General features: G+C 52.1%; 1 long non-coding RNA gene across 2 annotated transcripts in view; it reads left to right on the top strand.

Annotated features, from left to right (window-relative positions):
- Positions 1 to 18,748, top strand: part of LOC105854363 — a 145,369-nt gene that overhangs the window by 70,526 nt on the left and 56,095 nt on the right. For both annotated transcript variants that reach the window (XR_001146041.1, XR_001146042.1), the window contains exon 2: positions 12,905 to 13,011. This is a non-coding gene — a long non-coding RNA (uncharacterized LOC105854363). The remainder of the gene's footprint in view (positions 1 to 12,904; positions 13,012 to 18,748) is intronic.

The raw sequence follows: 18,748 nt of genomic DNA on the forward strand, positions 1-18,748 counted from the left end.
CGAACGTCGGCCGGCTCCTTCCCTGCTCCCGAGATCCAGAGTTCGGCTCAGTTGCTCGGGAAAGATCTGCGCCGCTGGTGCGGAGTGGATTCACGCTCTGTGACCGTGGGCGGCTCAGCGGGTCACCGTCGGGGCAGCTTGGTGTTTGAGCCAGTGGGCTTGGCAGCTTAACCCTCTGCCACGCCTCGCCCGCCCTCACCCGTGTGGCGCCTTCAGAATTCCCCCGGAGCCTCCCCAAACCCTGGTGATGGGCCGTGGCAGCCTGACCGGCAGGGCTCGCTCCAAGGTGGCGGCGTGCGGGAGCCGGCGGCCCTCCGTGTCTGAACTGCGACCATCTCTCGGTGTCTGAACTGCGACCATCTCTCGACGGCCGGCCGGTCTTCCTCCCTCCGGGGGAGGCGCCGGACAGTGGAGGCGGTCAGAGTGTCACAGCTGAGGCTGCGCCGTCACCGGGGCTTAGTGAAATGTCTGTTTGCCTTTGGTAACTCTCAGAAGCCACTATCCTCTGTGTACGAGCAAGGCATTTTGCATTTCTTTGCTTTCATAACTGAGGACAGGAAGCCCTTTCTTCTGATTCAAGTCTCATTTCGTACTGATGTGTTATGAGCATTTCCCCCCTAGACATCTCCATAGTTTTTGATACATATTAACAGTGCTTCTGCCTGCTCTTAAGGAGACTGTCTGGGGATGCTAATTCCGTCCTTTTCCTCAGTGCTTGGCAGTTTACTGGTTCATCGGTGCAGGCATCCAGCTTGATCCTCCTTGTTAGTGAGAGAACGTCGAGACCCTCTTTCCTTCTGTGGTTAAGGTCCTTTATTTCTTTATTTCGGAATGTTCATTACTGCAGCCATTTATAACTATATTCGTAGCTTGATGCTAAGGTAGTGGTGATGTAGAATTCGGTATCATTACTGGACTGAGTTTAAAAAGAGCCGGCAAGTTACTTTTCTCTTGTTTCTGGTATTTCTTTGTCATTTCAGGTAAATAGCCTATGTTTTAGGAGGCCTGGCAAGGCTTTGGCTTTTGAACAATGATGCAATACCGTATTCTATTAGAAGGCAAGGCACGGCCTTATGTTGGAGACACGAAGTCGTCCTGTTAGGCCGTGGGAGTGCGCACTGGGTACAATAAGTCTCTGGAAAACAATAACATCTTCGGCTCTATTCCTAGATTCAACCAATTCATTGTTCCGAAACACAGAACCACACTGATGAACAAAAAGAGCGCAGCTCTTTCCTCCAGTGGGTACGAATATGAGTCTTCTTCTGACTTCTTTGAAGATCAGCTTTTTGATGGTGAATAGAGTAGTAAAGGCTAGTACAGGTATTACGTTAGAATTTCTTGGTTGGTAAATAAAATCAACCTGGTGAACTTTGTCCTTGTTCATTGAAGCAAAGCGGTCATGAGTTGAGCTCCGGGCCCCGTGGTCACGCTGAAAAGCTGCACGTACACATTCCTCCAGTGTCTTTCGTTTGTGACCTGACTTACAGTGACAGCGTGAGTCTGGTCACTGGTGATGGACAGTCTGGATTGCGTTCTGGGCGCACAGCACCAGCCACAGGAAGGGGCCACGGGGCCATGGCCGGTGCAGCCTGGTTGAGTTCATGGAAACGCTGTTCATTCGCATGTTTTCTTTGTCCACTTTAACCTGCTTGAGCACCAGTGGGATTATCATTACTATTGTCTCGTGTCCAGGAGGAAACAGGCCTTAAACGTCCAAAGGGCAGGAGAAGCCTAAGTGCGCGGGCACCCTGGAGGGTCCGGGCAGGCCCAGCGCCCAGGGCACACTGGCGGGCTCCCGCACCGTGCGCTGCCGCGGAGACAGCTGGGGAGAAGCAGAGCGCGCGGCCGCACCTCCCCTGCCGTGCTGCCCCCTGGGCACCGGGAGGCCGTGGCGTCAGCGCCACACCTGTCCCGTCCTGGATGGAAAATGCCTGAATGTTTGAGTATTTTCACCTGCGCCGGTGGCGTCTGCAGGGTCGCTGAGTGTTTCATTCCCGTGGGCTCTGCTGTGACTTGCCAGAGCACGTGCAAGCTGATCATACTCTTCCTTCTGCTTCACCCAACGAAATGGTGTGAATACCACGGAGGCCTCGGGGTTCCCTCTCCGCACTCCAGGGCCGTTGGGTCGGCTGTGAGTGGCCCTCATGACGGTGTTGATGATACAGACGTCTCTTGGCATTTCTGATGATGGATCTTGAAAAGAATAGCAGGGCCTGCCCAAAGCGAGGCATTTTTCTCATACCACTTGGACTATTATTATTCCACAGAGCATTTAATGAGTGAAAATTACAGTCAACTTTGTAGAGGAAGATCTTTTGCTCTTGAAGTCCCGGGAGGTAAAAATGAAAGCGAAATTTCCAGCTTCACGAGTGCAGTTGCCTTCTTGACTCACATGTAATAGTTGGCATGCAGAGAAACGGCCCAATTTTGCAATGACTGGTTAAAATTAGAAAGTAGCACACAAATTAAGCACTCACTTGAAGATTATAAAATAAAATTTGACGTGAAAAATCAGAGAAAAGCTCTGGCCCTTTTTTGGGGGTGGCTGCTGCGTACTGGTGTTTCCGGAACATGTAGGCCTGTGCGTCAGCCGCTACCGTAGACCGAACGCCTGGAGTAGACTGTGGACGAGATAGAATATGCACGTGGAACTTAGATGCCAATGTGCGGAGCAAGAAAATACACAGACGGGCGCATCGCCGTGGTTAATAATACACACCGCGGTGGGAAACACTTGGTGTAAATTTTATGTGATAGTCACAACTGAAAAGTCGGGGGACGTCCGGGAGCGAAACCATCGGTCTGTGGGACTTGAACATTGCGTTTCCAGAAGGAACTGAGTGGGAACAGGACGATCAGCTCAAGTAGCTTATCAGGCACGCGAGGGGGTGGGGGCTGAGTCTAGTGAGAGTTCTTTGCGGATGTTTCAATGGGGAGAAGTAGGTTACTTGTCAAAAAGAAAATGATGTGTGTTATTAGGAGAAACAGTTCTGTGGGCGGGGTGCAGCAAGGAGATCAGTGAGGAGGCTAATAGAGCAGTGAGGCTGCACTTGACGGGACAGGGACAGGAGATGGGGCTTCACATCTACTCACCAAGTGGTGACGGTGTGTGTCGAAGGGTTGGAAATGGGAGGCATACAGGACCGGGGTCTGCTGCCGGATTAGACAGTGGTGCAGGGAAGAATGGGCAGAGCAGAGAAGGCAGCAGAATACTAAGGCACAACACTGCTTTGGATGTTTGAAGTGTGAGGTTCATTAGCCATCTAGTTGGAGACACTAAACTCAGGTAAACGTGAAAATCTGGCTCAGCAAACATGTCAGAGTTGGAGGAAGATTCCGTGAGCGAGCAGTGAAGACGCCGTATCGCAGCGTGGCAGAGGATGAGGCTCGGGGAGGAAACAGTCCGTGGAGGCGTTTGCTACCGGTCCCGAGGCGTCGCGAGACCCACCGGGGCAGTCAGCAAAGCCGCGTGCCGGCCAGCCCAGAGCAGCCCGAGTTAGAAGCGGACGGTGGTCGGGAACGGAAAGGCATCCCGCACTTCCGAGGGGCGGAGGTGTTTCTAGACAGGGGAGCCAGCAGCTGTGCCAACCCTCAGGAGGCGGGGCAGGGGCGACTCGCCTCCAGGAAAGGAGGCCGTTTCTGTGCTGTGTCTTTGCCACAGTGCTGCCCCCGGCTTTCAAAAGGGCGCGTGTAGACAGGCACGCAGAGGTAATCTTACTCGAAGGGCAGTGATCGCTGGTCGTTTTCCACATGTACCGCTATTACTGTGTGTGTGTGTCCTGGCCCAGGCAGCTTGGCAGAGCCTCAGTTGGTCAGTGTTCTCGGCTTGCATTGCTCCAGATGGCCTAGACTCAACAGCGAGCCCAGAGGCCGATCACTGTAGCGCTGGGCCAGAATGATTCGTTTTCCTAAACGCAGCTGGTTGCAAGGAGACGCTGAGCTGGCAGGGGCTCGGGGCTGGGCCCTGTCACCCCACTGGTGAGCGCTGGCCTTGGGTGCCGACGCCTCACCCGTCACGTTGGATGGTCTTCGTCCTCCGCCCCGTGTCACCCCACGTCCCCCGAGTCACCCCACGTCCCAGCAACCCCAGCACCCCGCCTCTCCTGCACCCCTGTCTCCCTCTCTTTGGTTACTGCGTGGCCCTGTGCTCTTAGGTCTTACAAATTCCTTTTTTATAAGACTGGCCTTTCATAGGGGAAGAGATGAGGCCCACTGGATACCTGACGCTAGGAATGCCCACCAGCTGCCCCCGGCCGACCTCCCATCTGAGGCCGGGGCGCTCGCTGAGCAGGCTGCATCCTTGAGCGGGGGCTCGGGCGTCCACGCGCTCCTCACCTTGCCCCCGAGATGCAGACAGCGAGTCTTCTCTGGGCAGCAGGACTGTGGCAGACTCCAGGGATGCAAAGACGAGACTGTCACGGCCCCCGTCTGTCCGCAGTCGCTTAAATTACAACCAGCGCGGCTCTGGTCGTGGGTACATTGGCCTTGGAGCTTGCTGTAATCCCCCTTCACTGTATTTATTTATCGGCTTTGACCTCCTTGAACAAATATGAGGTATCAGATCTTAATTTCATTGCACCATTTTTGCAATAACAAGTGGAGACTTGTATTTGGACAAGTGGGTGAATGTATAAGGTGTGTGCATTATGTACGCATATGTGTTGTATCACACACAGTGGGTCATTATTTAGCCGTAGCGAGGAGGAAGTCTTGTCTTTTGACAACGTAGACAGTACTCGAGGGCCTTATGCTTAGAAAGACGGAGACGGTGCGACCCGATTCCATGCGGGCTGTGTAAAGCTGAACTCACAAAGCCGCAGGTCGGTGATTGTCCTGGCTGCGGGACGGGGGATGAGTGTGTCTGCTCTAGGGAGGGCGAAGGGTGTGGAGGCGAATTCCTCAAATGAAACACAAATATTTGGCATCAACTTGTGGCTTTAGAATGGTAAAAATTTGTGGAGAATCTGGTATCTTATTTTCTCACCTGACAAAGATGGATCTGTGATCGTTTTGCCACGCAACTAGCCTCCCAGCTTCCTGCCCCACCCTCCCCGCCCGCCGTCCATCTGTCTGTCCACCCACCGTCCATGTGAACCGACTGCGGTAGTCAGCAGACACGCCGTAAGGCCCAGCAAGGCGCCACTTCTGTGGGGCTCAGAAGTTGCTGTCTGCGTCCCTTCGTGCACACATGGTGAAGGTGAATTTCAGTAACATACTCAGAAAGGTTTAATGATTTAATCGTTAAATGTTTTTACCTGGCTGGTCTCACTGATAGACACCCACATGTTAGCTAGTTCCAAAGACAGTATGAGTTTGACTTTAGTCACAGGATATAGCCAGGAGACCCCTTCACTTTGCGAAAGAATAAAGGCTGCGTTAGCTTGAGATCTGCGTTAAAAATTCCAGGAATCGTGTAGTCAGTCCCTGGTCTGAAACTAATACGCCAGGGAGTTCTGGCCAGGCTGACATTGTTGGTAAAAACATGGATATCGTGACACAGGTGATTAGGTGCCTTTACAGACACATCAGGAGCTCAGGTCCTGGGGCGTGACCGCGTGACACTTAGATAAATGTCTGCAGACATCGCTGTTTATTTTTTTAAAGATTTATTTATTCATACAGAATTGGGGCACAGGCCAGAGAATTTACCAGGGACAGAGTGGGGAGCAGAACAGGCAGATCGACCAAGTCCACTGCTGAGGGGAGCAGCGGGCGGGTCAGGAGGGGTCTGCCGCGCCCTGGGGTCCCCTCCGGGGCAGGCAGGGATCGAACTCATGCGGAAGCGGCTTCAGCTTCTCAGTGCTGCGCTTCAACCCGCTGCACCACCAGGGAGGGCCCAGACATCGCTGCTTCTAAGACGCCTTTCTCGCGCGGCTCCCGGCCCAGGGGTGTGTCTTTGCTGCTGGGTGCAGCTAGAGCGCTGTCTCCAAATGCCTGTGCTTATTTTGGAATTGACTCACTGCAAATGTCCACATGAACGCGACACACGCAGAGGTCTGGAGGCCAGAGCGCTGCTCCCGCAGCCAGTGACCGCTGCTCCTCTGGGGCTTGGCAGCGTTCACCTTCGCCCCGCATTGGGGCCGCGCCCCTGCCTGACGGTGCACGGGGCCGCACAGTTGGCATGAGCGGTGCTACTTAGGAGTCTCATTGCCAGGAGGAAAGCTTCCATTTCGATGTCATAGCAATTTAGAGGTGGCATTAGACTTCTCATTCATGAAAAGTAAAGGCAAAAGTGGGAAAGCAAGAATTGCTAGTCGCAGTAAGCAGCTCACCACACGGGTTCACGGGGAGGATCACGCCGCCTCCGTGCCGGGCGCCGCCGTGTGCTGCCCCGGTGGCGACTGCTCTGTCGCCCCCAGGTGCTGCTGGAGACCTTTCCTCTCTGTGTCCCACCCCAGGGGGGCCTTTGGTCCTTCACTTCCCTCTGCGCGCCCTTTCCCAGGTCACCACAGTTTGCATCTGGGCTGTCATGTCACGGTTGCTCACGGCGCTCATTTTCTTCAACTCCTAAGCAACTGTCAAAACTTGGGATGCAGCCAAACACCTCTTTCTCCTGGAGACCCCGTTTTCCTTTTTGTGCCAGTGACATCTTTATCGAGAGTGAATTGGCAGGTCACGCGGAAGTCCAGTGGTGTTGATCTGAGGTGTTGGTGGGCGGCAGTCGGATTGCGTGTGCGAGCCCATGGCTGTGTCCCAGAGCCGTGGGAATCGCCAGGGCCCAGCTGCATGCTGCATACGGTGTGTCTGCAGTCACTACGTTGTGTATTAGGCTTCAGGATTTACTCCTGGTTGCCAGTTGGTAGGAGTAACATTTCTTCTGTTCTTTGAGTGTCTGCTAAAAACTTGTATCAAAAATTCAAGTTTAACTTGGGCCCTCTATTTCATCTGGAAACTGCCCCCTGCAGAGCCACTTGGATCCTTGGTGTCAAATATCACTGTAGGCCCAGAATTCACTTCTCCCTGGCTACAGACGTGCGCCCCCAGCTTCCCCAGTAACTTCTTAAACATCTGTTTCCTCAGACTTCAAGTGTCCAAGAGAGAATTGCTCATCTCTCCTCCACTCCCCCTGAGGGATGGACCAACAGTCTCTCTCATCCTCCCCGCACCGGGATGTGTCCTTCCTCCCCGCGTGCTGAGGCCCTGTCAAGGCGCCCTCACCCGCACACTTCCTAACTCTTCCTCCTGCGTCTGCCCTGTCTGAGTGTGTACTTTGCTGTGTCCGCACCCGAGAATGCCCACTCTCCCTCAGCGGCAGCTCCCGAGCTTGTGCGCTGTGGACACGGGGGCGCTCACGGCACCGTGTGTGGCCCAGTCAGAAACACGCCGTGTCCAGGCTCACGCCGTCGCGCCCGCTTTGCGGGTTCGGGGCTCGGACGTTCTGCTGCTGTGCGGGGCGGCCGGACTGCCGCAGCTGTGTGAGAGCTGACCGCTCTTGGAGCCGGTGGACCTGGCGGCCGTGATTCAGCAACCTGCCCTTGTGCGGCTTTCCAGGGGCCTTTGAGGACAGAGAACAGCGAGTAGCGGCCTTTGGCCGTGGCTCGGTCGCTTTTATTAATTTTATGGTGAGGCGGAAATGTGTTAGCCTGGCGCCTTTGGGGGATGGCTGACGGGCCTGTGGCTGGACAGGGCCTTTCAGGTCCCGCCTCCCCGGGAGGTCTCTGTGGGCGAGAAGGGCCTGGCGGCAGCGCGCTCTGCCCACGCTGCGTTCATCCCTGACTGTACGCTGCTGCCCAGCTAGTGTCCGCGCGTCTGCCCACGCCGGGGGCTGAGTTTGCGGGAAGGAGACGCCGTCGTCTCTCTTGCTGGAGTCGTGTGGTAAATGCTCATCTTGCGTCATAGCTATCGTACTGGGGCCGTTCGAGACGGCTTCCCCCTTCTCTTTCCTCCCCTCCACTGCCACAGAGGAGACGCAGTGGGCATCGCTTCCGTGCCCTCCCTTCCCGCGAGAAGAGCGAAACTCGAGTAGAAGAAACAGGGCGCCTAATCAGTCCCCACGGTCACCTAGTAGACAAATGCTTAGAACTGACTGCATGACCGTGAGTTTCGCTTTCACAAGAGGCATTCTGTTGACGAGGGAGGCTGAGACGCCTCTGTGAGGGCCTTGGGTGCTCGGCAGGGCGACCTCTGCCGGTCGCCGCTGCGGCCTTCGGGAACGGGCTCTGGGGCGTGTCCGTCACCGTCTCTGCCCCGCCACGTGGCGTCGACGTGCTAGTGCCAGCTCCTCTCACGACTGGCATTGTGTCTTGAAGCTTTGCAGGCCGGGAGATTGAATACGACGTGGCGTTTGTGTTGTCTAGATTTCAGCCACCCAGTCCTCTCTTTCATCACATCGGCAAGGGTTGGTGACACGCACACTCGCTATTAAATTGTATAAGCGAGCTTTAGTGCCAATGAAATAACTTCATTCCACGCTAAAGTTCAGCTCAGTTACACTCAGATTTGCTTATGGATCATTGTCTGGCACCAACATGGCTTGTTACAGGTGGTCTGGTGGGACATCTCACTTGGACCACACCATGTGGCCTCTCTGCTTATGCCGTTGATTTGTTTTCTTTTGGGAGGACAAGATTTGGATCCGGGAAGAGATAATTCATAACAAACACAATTTGTTAAGGAATGGCAAGGCGGGAGATTGGGCCCAAGCAGTAACGCCGAGAAAGGATGTCGGTTATGTCTTGAAGCGTGAAGAGACGGCAGTTCTGTCTCACGTACCGTCCTCAGCTGTGGCCGTGGGCAAGGAGCCGAGGCCTTGGCGGGGCGTGCAGGCATGTGGTTTTGGTGGCTGTGGTGCATGTGGACAGACATGGGGCCCCGCCGGCTGGCTCTTCCTTGTTGGGCAAAGGAGTGAATCACACAGACTTTTCTCCACTTCTTACTGTGTGTTGGAATCTCTGCCCAGCCCTTCACATAAGTTAGCTCACTTTTCACTCAAACATTTTTATTTTTAGGCAGGTGTTACTATTAGCCACCTATTATGGCAGAGGAAAGAGGGCTTCGAGAAGTTGTATAGAATGTTGCTAACAGCTCGTATGTGGCCAAGTCTCCACACTCCATGCCTGGCTCAAATCTCATGCTCCTCCTCGTCGTTTTAGGCTAAATTTGCTACATTTGAAACCAGAACACTGGGCATCCTCAAACCTGGCCAGTAGAGCAAGGACACATTTTCTCGCCATCTCTCCTGGGCATGTGCAGAAAGCAGTACGCTAAAAAGCAGATGTTGATTTTATTATTTTAGTCTCTCTCATCCTCGGTGAAATTCTAAGCTTCTCTTTCTTTAAACAAACATAACTATAGAGAAGTCAATGTTAGTGTCTTTTTCAAAAGCATAGAAATGAAAGCTGGCATGAATTGGTGGGTTTGTTAACGAAAATGATAGGACACGCAGTCAAATGTTAAGGGTTTAATTTTACGATATATAAGGAACTTCTACCGCCCACGAGTAAAATGAAGGCTTGAAACGAGAGGCTCTAAGTAGACATTTGTGCAAAGTGCCGCAGCTGCCAGCGGGCGTGCGGAAGGCGCCAGCATCACCACAGCACCGAAGGCACCGAGCCTCACACCTCACAGCTGCCCGCTGCTCCTGTGTTGTCATGTGCCGAAGAGGCGACAGGTGTGAGCAAGGAGGTGGGAAACTGGAACGCCCACAGCCTTGGGGGGACTGTAAGAAGGGACAGCCACCGTGGACGAGAGTGCGGAGACCGAAGCAGGACAGGATCAGCCATCCCTCTCCTGGGAACTGAACCCAGGTCCCGAGGCATCGCCAACGCCCGTTTGTGGTGGCATTATTCACACGAGCCAAAACATGGGCATCGCCCTAAGCCCATTGGCAGCTGAAAGAATAAAACATGGTGTGGTCATCCCTGGGCATTATCGTGCTTCTTTAAGAAAGAGGAAAAGCTGCTGTTTAATGTTTAAATTTAAAGAATCAACAAAACAGTGTTTAAAAAGCATTGTTTTCTTTTGTCCTGACTATGAACCCGAAACACTCATGCTGTCCCTGATGGCACACTGCTAGGCTGGCGTGTGGGCGTCGTCCCGAGGGCTGCAGCAGCGGTCAGGTCTGCCCTCAGGGAACTGCAGGCTAATGGGAGGGAGAAGAAAATCAAGGTCTAGATTATGAATCCGATGAATAAATGCAAGATATCAGGGCTGGGACAGAGATGGCTGGCTGGTTTCCTCCAGACTGAGCATGGGGTGTCTTCCAGGAGCCCCGAGAGTCCCGAGAAACAGGAGCTCACCACGCAGACTTTTATACCCTGCTATGGGTTGTGGCTTGGCAATCGCGATTCTAGTTCCACCGCTGAGTGAGTGCATTGCGTGCACTCAACAATCCTTACCAGACTCTAGGTACCGAGTACTGCAGATACAGTCGTGAACAAAAGGCCTGAACGAGAGCCTGCTCTGGGTTCCAGAAGCTGACACTATCGGCAGCACAAAGTCTAGCTAGGAAGCTTTGGCCTGTGAGAAATTTTAGTTTGAACTGCAGTATTGTAGTGAGGCTGCAAATAAGAGAGATTCGGAAAGCGCTGTTGACAGGTGTGAAGAGTGCGGGGTGGCGAGGGAACCCAGAAGGAGAAGGCAGAGGTCCTCACAGACTTGCAAATGTTGACCTGCGTCCTCCTTCCTCCCTCAGTTTGACAGTGTGTGACTTTGTGAGTGTTTGCTTTTCCATATGTCTGGTGAAGAGCTTGACCAGCTGTCATTTCTGTCATCCCATTTGTTGGGTGCAGGATGGCATGGAAAATACAGTGGGTCGTTGACCTTGCAGTAGAGCCTATTTGCTGTGGGAAAGCTATTACCAAGAATTATGCTAAGCAGCTCTTCTTGTCAGAAGAGTTTTGCTAAACTGTTCATTCTGTTATATGATCTGCAGAACAATGAGGTTCAGGGATTGAACGCAGAAGGGGAGACGAATGATTGAAGAAAAGGGGGAAACAGAACCTTATAACAAAGCTCGTGCGAGTGCTGGATGAGCAAAAGCGATAAAGTGGAAGATTTAAGAAGGATATTTGTTGTGCTGAAGGAGCACTAACTCAAGAGCATTTCTCTGAGAACTTTAATACCCTGTTTTACTTGTAGAGAAAATTTGCTGGAAAATGCTGCACACTCAAATAGGCCTTTTTAAACATTTGATTAAATTCACTGAACCCAGAATTTCCTAAATATATTTACCCACCGTTGGTAATACTGCATTAACATTCTGGGGACGGATACCTCACAGAGGTAGGGAGATTCCGGTGCACACCCACACGGTGACGGTAACAGTTAACATTCGATAATAATCGATTAACTCTAAATACAGGCCATCTCCTTTAGTCTTCAGACCAACAATGCTCTGAGGCAGATACTATTATCTTCGTTTTCCTTACAATGAAAATACTCTGGGTCGCTCAGTAATGACTGCAAAGCCACACAGCTAGAAGGCAGACAGCTGGACTTTTAAGCCAACCTAATCAAACACCTGCCACTTCTTATCTTGTCTGTCACCGACCAAGGTCCGTGAGCCTTGAGGTGTTCACGCCACTGAAACGTCCTTGGGTCACCTGGCTTCTCATCCACTTGGGAGTCAGGCATTTTCTCCAAGTGACGGAGTGTTAGTCATCTCGTGATGACCTCGCCATGCACATGCCGCCCAGGGACAGGCGTTTCACACGCACCGTCCCCGCCTCACTGTGCCCAGGAGCACACGATTGTCGGCTGTAGGTCCTGGGCTCAGCTGCCCTGTCTCGGGAGTGTGCACCATTTCCCCAGGGCCAGAGGTCTAAATATGTGTGAATTCTCCCTGCATTTTTCTCCACGGCACAGTCGTCATCGCTACTGCCAAGTCCTGTTTGGGGGTGGCGTGTTTCGGAGGAGAGGTGTAACGGGGTGTAGTGGGAAAGGCACCTTAGGAATGGGGGCAGGAGAGCAACCAGCTAAGGCAGGAGGCGCCGTCCTGAGCTTGCAGCAGGCCCCGCGGGCAGCATTCGGGGTCAGATAGGGTGGAGCCCGCGGGGCCTGAGCCGCGATGGCCGCGCGGGAGCGCTGCTCGGTCTCCTTGACGTCGGCGTGGTAAGTGCAGGCTGCGCTTACACGGGTCTCGTCACCGTTAGCAGTGAGGGCGTTAACGCAAGGGCTTTACAAGTGGGCGATTCTGGGCTTAAACTCCTCATCTACCGGTAAACGCCAACTCGGGCGAGGTTCCGCACACCGTCGTTTCAAACACGGTTTGGGCCAGATGCGTCCTGAGAAACGACGGAGATGATGTGTGAAGCGCTGGGCTGTGTGGGTGCCGACCTTTGTTTTGGTAGGAAACTATTCATTATGTTTTTCCTTTCCTTCACTTTTGTGGGCTGAACTTGAAAATGTTAACTTGGCATTTTCATTCTGCTTTTAAGCAAGATTAAAACGTCGATGCACAATAAGTAAGTAGTAGCTGGTGAGTTTTTTAAAAGCACACTCGGAATACTAGATTCTAAAGGACTTTCTTCTGTGCAGGAATTCATCTAGCACACTTACCTAAACTGTTTAATCATCTGACTCGACAACAGAGAAGAAATCTGCAGAAAGAAAGGAGAATAAGTCACGTGTTGGCAGAGTACGCACACAGCCGTGCGCTGGGCTTCAGGAGTTAGCCGCCCCTGTCGGCGTAGGCACAGAAAGCGTTTCTTCTCCCCGCTGCGTTAGGCTATGTGAAGGGAGCCTGCGGCCGGGTCCCTTATTTCTTCCATCTTCACTTCAGGGTGTTTTGTTCAGAAAACTTAATTTTTCTGTTCGTTGATACAACGTAAATGACGTTTGAATTCCAGGGAGCGCAGACTTTCGGGAGCTGAGTGTGCCGGGCGTCATGAAGAGTTTTACATGTCACGCGACGGTAAAGTAACGACTTCACCTGCTGAGGCTGTTTTTTGTGTTGTTGCAGGATGAGTAAGAGATACTTACAGAAAGCAACGAAAGGGAAACTGCTGATCATAATATTTGTCGTCACCCTGTGGGGGAAGGTTGTCTCCAGCGCGAGCCACCACAAAGGTAAGCGGCCGACGTCCTGCTCCACTGCGTGGGCGGGCGACTCCTCGGGCTCAGACTCGGTTGTCTGGTACTTCCCGAGGGGTGACCGTGTGGCCCCTCCTCCGAGCCCGTGACCGGGCAGGGCCTCCCGCGGCGTGGGGGGGCCTGAGGACTTCGACGTCCCCCAGCTCGGGGCAACGCGCCTGCTTCCATCCCGAAGGCGCGGCCGTTAGAACTGTGGTGGCGGCTGAGGTGGTCCCGGCTGCTCCGTCCTGGCCGTGGCATGCGACTCCGTGGCGCCACTCTGTGGCGCGCGACTCGGTGTGTGCAACTCTGTGGCGAGCGACTCCGTGGCGCGCAACTTCGTGGCGGGCGTGTCTTGTCTGCATTTCTCTCCCTGGCTTTGCAGGCCGCCCTCTTGCCATGCCAGGGTGCCTCTGAGCACGTTTGGGCTCTCCAGAGGTGACGCTCAGCGAGCAGTTCCGCCGCGGCACCGCGTGGGAATGCTGACTGAACTCACGGCCTGGGCCTCGCAGCTCCGGACTGTGCCTCTTCTTTCTCCTGAGCAAAAGACGCGCTATAGCGAGTACCTGTCTTTCCACAAGAATTAGAACGGGGCGATTTCTGACCCGTCCCTGCCACGTCAGGTATTCATAACCCGAATAGTCACCTCGAGCTTTCTGGGAAAGGTGATTTTCCAGTCCAGGTTTGAGTTCTGTGAAGTGCAGAGACTAGAGCTTTATTTCCACATCTTTGGATAGAGAGAGAGTTGAGAGTTGGACTGTGTGACGCCGAGGGTAGTTTCACACGTGCATCAGTTGTCATTCTGTGGAACATTACCCGGGGGAGGGGAGATGCGGCGGGAAGGAGCGATGGGTAAGACAAAGCTCTCCCGTTACCTGAACACAAGAGCCACGCTGCATGCGAGGAGTTACGCAGGGCTCTTCCGTATGTCCGCGCCCCGTCTGCACCCACTGTGTCTCGGTGCCAGTGCGTAGCGGCAGCAGAAGCTTCCTGTTTTCTTTCCTGAACAAGACGCCCTATTCCACAAATCAGGCTTCAAATCCTCCTTAGTCATGGCGCCGGGATAGAGCTAAAAGGGGAAGGGGAGGAGGGGACGTCACTCCTGTGCTTCCTAGCCAGCCACAGCCGCGCGAGCCTTGGGGCGAAGCCATGCTAACTGGCCGCCCTGTGAAGAGTGGCCGGCCAGCGGCCCGGCGGGCCCACCTTGGGCCCCACAAGAGAAGACACGCTCTGGCCTTCAGACAGAGGGTCCCGCCGAGGCCTGTGGCAGAACTGGGAGAAGCGGAGGGTTCCTGGCGGCGGAGCTGGGGCTGCTGGGGCTGCTCAGAGCCCAGGGAGGCGATTGCGCCACAGAGCCACAGATGGGCTCACAGAGCTGCCCCGCGGGGTCTTGAGGAACTTTCATGTTGTGCAATGGCCTATGCTGGCTCCAGACTGAGCAATTTGTTTACTTCTTGCCAAGAAAATTCTTGGGAACAGCTTGTACGTGATGCCAGGAAGCCTTCTACGGGCGCCAAACCCGGGCTGCTATGGAAGATTGAGTTTGCATGGCGGGGCCACCCAGGCCTCAGGTGAGGGTTTCAGGAAACACGTCTCCCCGGTCCCACTGGCGCGTCCTCCTCCGCCGGGGTCTTCCCTTTGCAGCTCGTATGGAATGCCCTTCAACAGCGATCTGGCAGTTACACAGTTTAGTAGGCTTGTAAGTCGCAGGGCACGTTGGTGTAAGGAACCCAGTGCCCACTGCCCGTCCAGAAGGCGGTGTTTCTGTCTGGACACTAGCTGTGCCCACCACTCCAGTCGAGAGCTTTGTCTGGGTCCCCAAGATAACCACAGTCTGAGTTTTGTGAATATAATTCCTTTGCTTTTTAAAATAATTCCACCCTGTATTTATATATCTCCAAATGGCATATTGCTTAATTTTGGTTGTTACTGAATTTACATAATAGTATTATACGGTATTCATCTGTAATTTGCATAATAGCAAAGTTGCAAAATAGCCCGACAATATATCTGAGACATTCATTAGCGCTAATGGCGTCTCGCAGTAGCTTCTGCGTTATTTTTGCTATGGCTCCCGTTTTATCACATGAAGCCACCACGATTTTTACATACACGTTTGACCTTCTGTTTTCTTGGCACTATGAGCAATGCTTGTGTGAACATTCTGTCGAGGTTCACGTTACAAGTGTTTATCATGAGCACAACTCTAGAAGAAAGAGTGGGTGCTCTCGGGCAGGCCTAGCCTCAGCCTCACGCATATTCCACAGAGTTTTCAGAGTGGTGGCACCAGGAGCATCGCTCATGGTGTTTCCTTACCATCTGCACACACGCTGCCTTTGCTGTTTTACCTCTGTCGCTGCCTGAACGGTGCTCGCCTGCCAGTGCTGGCTGAGAACTGCTCCTCTTAGTTCCACCTGAGCTCTAAGGTCATTGATTTCAAAGGATCAATTTTTGCTTTTGTTGAGCCTGTCATGTATCTCTTCTTGTAATTAATTATTTTCCACTGTTATTTTGATTATTCCATTAATTTCACTTGCATCTGTATTGGCAAGCCTGTTATACTCGGAGTATGCCAGGCACCTGTGGGAAGTGAAACTTCCCTGAACCCCTGTGCCCTGCAGGAGCCCCGCGTCTCCAAGTCCATGCACACACCGCAGGGAGCAGGTCGGCAGTCACGAGTTCGGTCCATTAACTGACCATCGGTTGGGTTATGGACAGTCGTACGCTCCCTCGAGTACGAGTCACTTGTGTAAGTCACTGTTTTGGATCAGAATGATAACAGAATTCCTCTGGTCTTTCCAAGGGGGCTAAGTGGTTATAATTCGGATTAGTTCCTAATGGTAAGTCCTCATGGTCCCAGAAAGCCTGGGTCACCAGTTCCTAGGTGTAAACACAGACCTTGGCACTGCACATGAGCTTACAATTTCTTTTATGACAAAATCTTAAAACAATGTATCATGAGTGAAATGCACCCGGAAGAAAGCCGGCAGGTGTCATCAAATCAAATAATATTCATATTAAATATATATATAATATTAAAATTGAAAACATGGGAGCAAACATGCATAAAAAGCAAGTCAATTTGCAAGAAAAAATAATTCTTAGTAGCCAAAAATGGGTAAGATCAAAATGCAGTTTAAAAAGTATAGGGCAGTTGAGACCTGCACAGAGTGAGTGCAGGGCACCAGAAAATCCAAAGAGCTATCAGAACGGGGCATCGAGAGACCTGAGAGTAGGAAATGACATCGAGGTTGGAGTGCAGGACGACGCGAACACGGTGGCGCACACGTAGCTTGTGCTACTTTAGTAGACACTTGCGGAAGCAACAGTTCAAGACAATATTTACTTCAAAGTCTAGGAGAGAGACTATCACTTAGGCGGTTTTTGGCCGACTCTTCGTTTGCCTATTGGGACACTTGATTATTTATCCAAACCAACAGCCAGCAGATACATGCACTGAGCGCCTATAAAACACTGGGCCTCAGATCCTGCTGACAGGGCGGTGTGGAGCCGGCATCGGGGCGCGGGGCGTCGGGGCATCGGGGTGTCCGCCTCTTCTGTGGAGACACACGCCCCTTTCCTGGCGTCGTGCTGAACTGGAGGGTTGTCGGCGCGGCGTTTCATGCTGCCAAAGTCTCCTGCTCTCTTCGCGGCCGCGTCTTCCCTGACACGACCTCTCGGATCGCCGCGTGGGCGTGCAGGGTCGCGCTGCGTGGTCGAGCGGGTCGTGTCCTGCTGCTGAGAGACTCCGGCCGCGGCTCCTCGCGGTCCGTGGACAGCTGCTGGCGGTGCCGGGGTTGTTCTCGCGTTTCGGTGCACACGCGGGAAACGTCCTCAGGTTGGGATTCTCCTGAAGTTTGGGCATCAGAGTCACATACTAGTTCACCTTTATAGTTTTACCTTTTCATTCCTCGTAACAGGATAATTAGCGGTAAACAATATCCATTCTCTTAAATACCTAAAAACGAGCTATGAGGCATATTTTAATCGGGTCATCGGAAAACATGATAATCTACCATAAATTCATCACAAGATCTTTGACTTCACTGACACTTTCATTAATATTAATACAAGCCTATGCAGTGATTCTGTTGCCACTACTTATTAATAGTTAATGTCATTTATTAAATTTATATTATGAATTATAATTTTGATATTAAATAATGAAAACAAATTAATGCATTTATACATTTTGCCCACAATTAGCTTCTTTACATAGCACCAAAGAAGCTGAAAATGAAATGTTTGTATCAGTCGACATAACACAATTATATTCTTTTCAAATTTTCTTGTAAAATTCCTTTGATCATTGATTTCTGACCTCACTGCTCACTTCGGGGCAGTCTTCGCTCGCCCGTGTGGGGCCCTGCGGCCCCGAGACCGTCTCCACAGCCCCTGGTGCCCCTCACTGCCCTGCTCGGACACCTTTTTCTCCCCTGAAGTCTCAAACACCAGCTTCCGATTACATTCGAGACGTATTTTCCCGTGTCCTTTCCATAGTTATTTTAAGGGACTCGGCTTTTTCAGTTTGGCGTGTACACGAAGGTGCGGAGCGAGGAAGTCCTGTGTGAAGCTGAGGTGAGGCGGCTGCCTGCGCGCACTTCCGCGTGACTCCGTGGCTGCTGTCCTGTCGGGGCTGCGGAGGCCGGTGCGCTCCCACGGCGGCTCCTGGAGCTGGCCGCTGCGGGCCTCCGGGGTTGGCTTTTGGGGCCGGCGGAAGCAGGTGTCTGTATGGGGGCTGCCCCGCCTCCTCAGAAGAGACAGCCTCCTTTCCTGCTCAGTGGCCACTGAATGAAACGCCAGCGCGGGTGCGTCTCGTGTCCTTTAAGCCCGATCTGCAAAGCGTCAACACTTGTGTTGACTGACGGTCTGTTGGCTGAACTGAATGAGCGCCGTGCAGCCACCAGCTAGCGTTCCGTGACTTACTTGGAGCGGGCTCACTTCATGGGCGCCTCTGCTGATTTTCTCATCGCCAGCGGTAATTAAAGGAAATCAAAGAGGACTTAAATTTGTTTGACTTAATATAGAATTTGTAAGTATTTGTTTACGTAGAGCAATTTTTTCTCAACCGTGTTTCATCTTTGCTCTTTAAGGAGCTTTTAAGATTTTTTTTAATCGATCCCCTCTTTGAAGTTGTCATTCCACAGACGCACTGTGCTTGTTTAGTGCGGTATGCTTATCTGTGATTTATAAAGAAAGCCAGATTTCAGTTATCACCCCCTGGGAAATTGCATTACCCCTAGAATTAGTCTGTTTTTGCTTCTATGATGCTATGATGCCTGTTTCATCTTAATTTCCTGTTATTAACCATTTGTACAAGTCCCTCAAAGCCTGTCTACATAATAGACTTTGATTTGGAGGAACCAATGTAAAGTGTTAGAGCAGCGATCTTTATGGTTATGAGGCCAGGAGGGGAAAGCTCTTTCCTATACCTTACAATGTATTTTATTCGTACCCTTCTCAAGTGTCATGAAAACAAAACAATATCCATTGTTCTAGTTTTGGTAAATACACTAGATTCAGCCACACAGGCACATGATTCTGGATCCTGTAGACTTAACTTTCTTACCAAGTCAACAAATCATATTGTTCTTCAATTTCTGTAGCAGGCCAAGTTATCAGGTCACTGGAGAACATTGTTAATATCTTCCATAGTTTCTACTTTTCATATTGTAAGTTGCTTTTCAGTATCACTAATGAACTGGATGTCTCTACATTAGGGAGTCATTTACTT

Source organism: Condylura cristata, unplaced genomic scaffold, assembly GCF_000260355.1.
Source record: "Condylura cristata isolate star-nosed mole 26May11 unplaced genomic scaffold, ConCri1.0 scaffold00034, whole genome shotgun sequence".
NCBI lineage: Eukaryota > Metazoa > Chordata > Mammalia > Eulipotyphla > Talpidae > Condylura > Condylura cristata.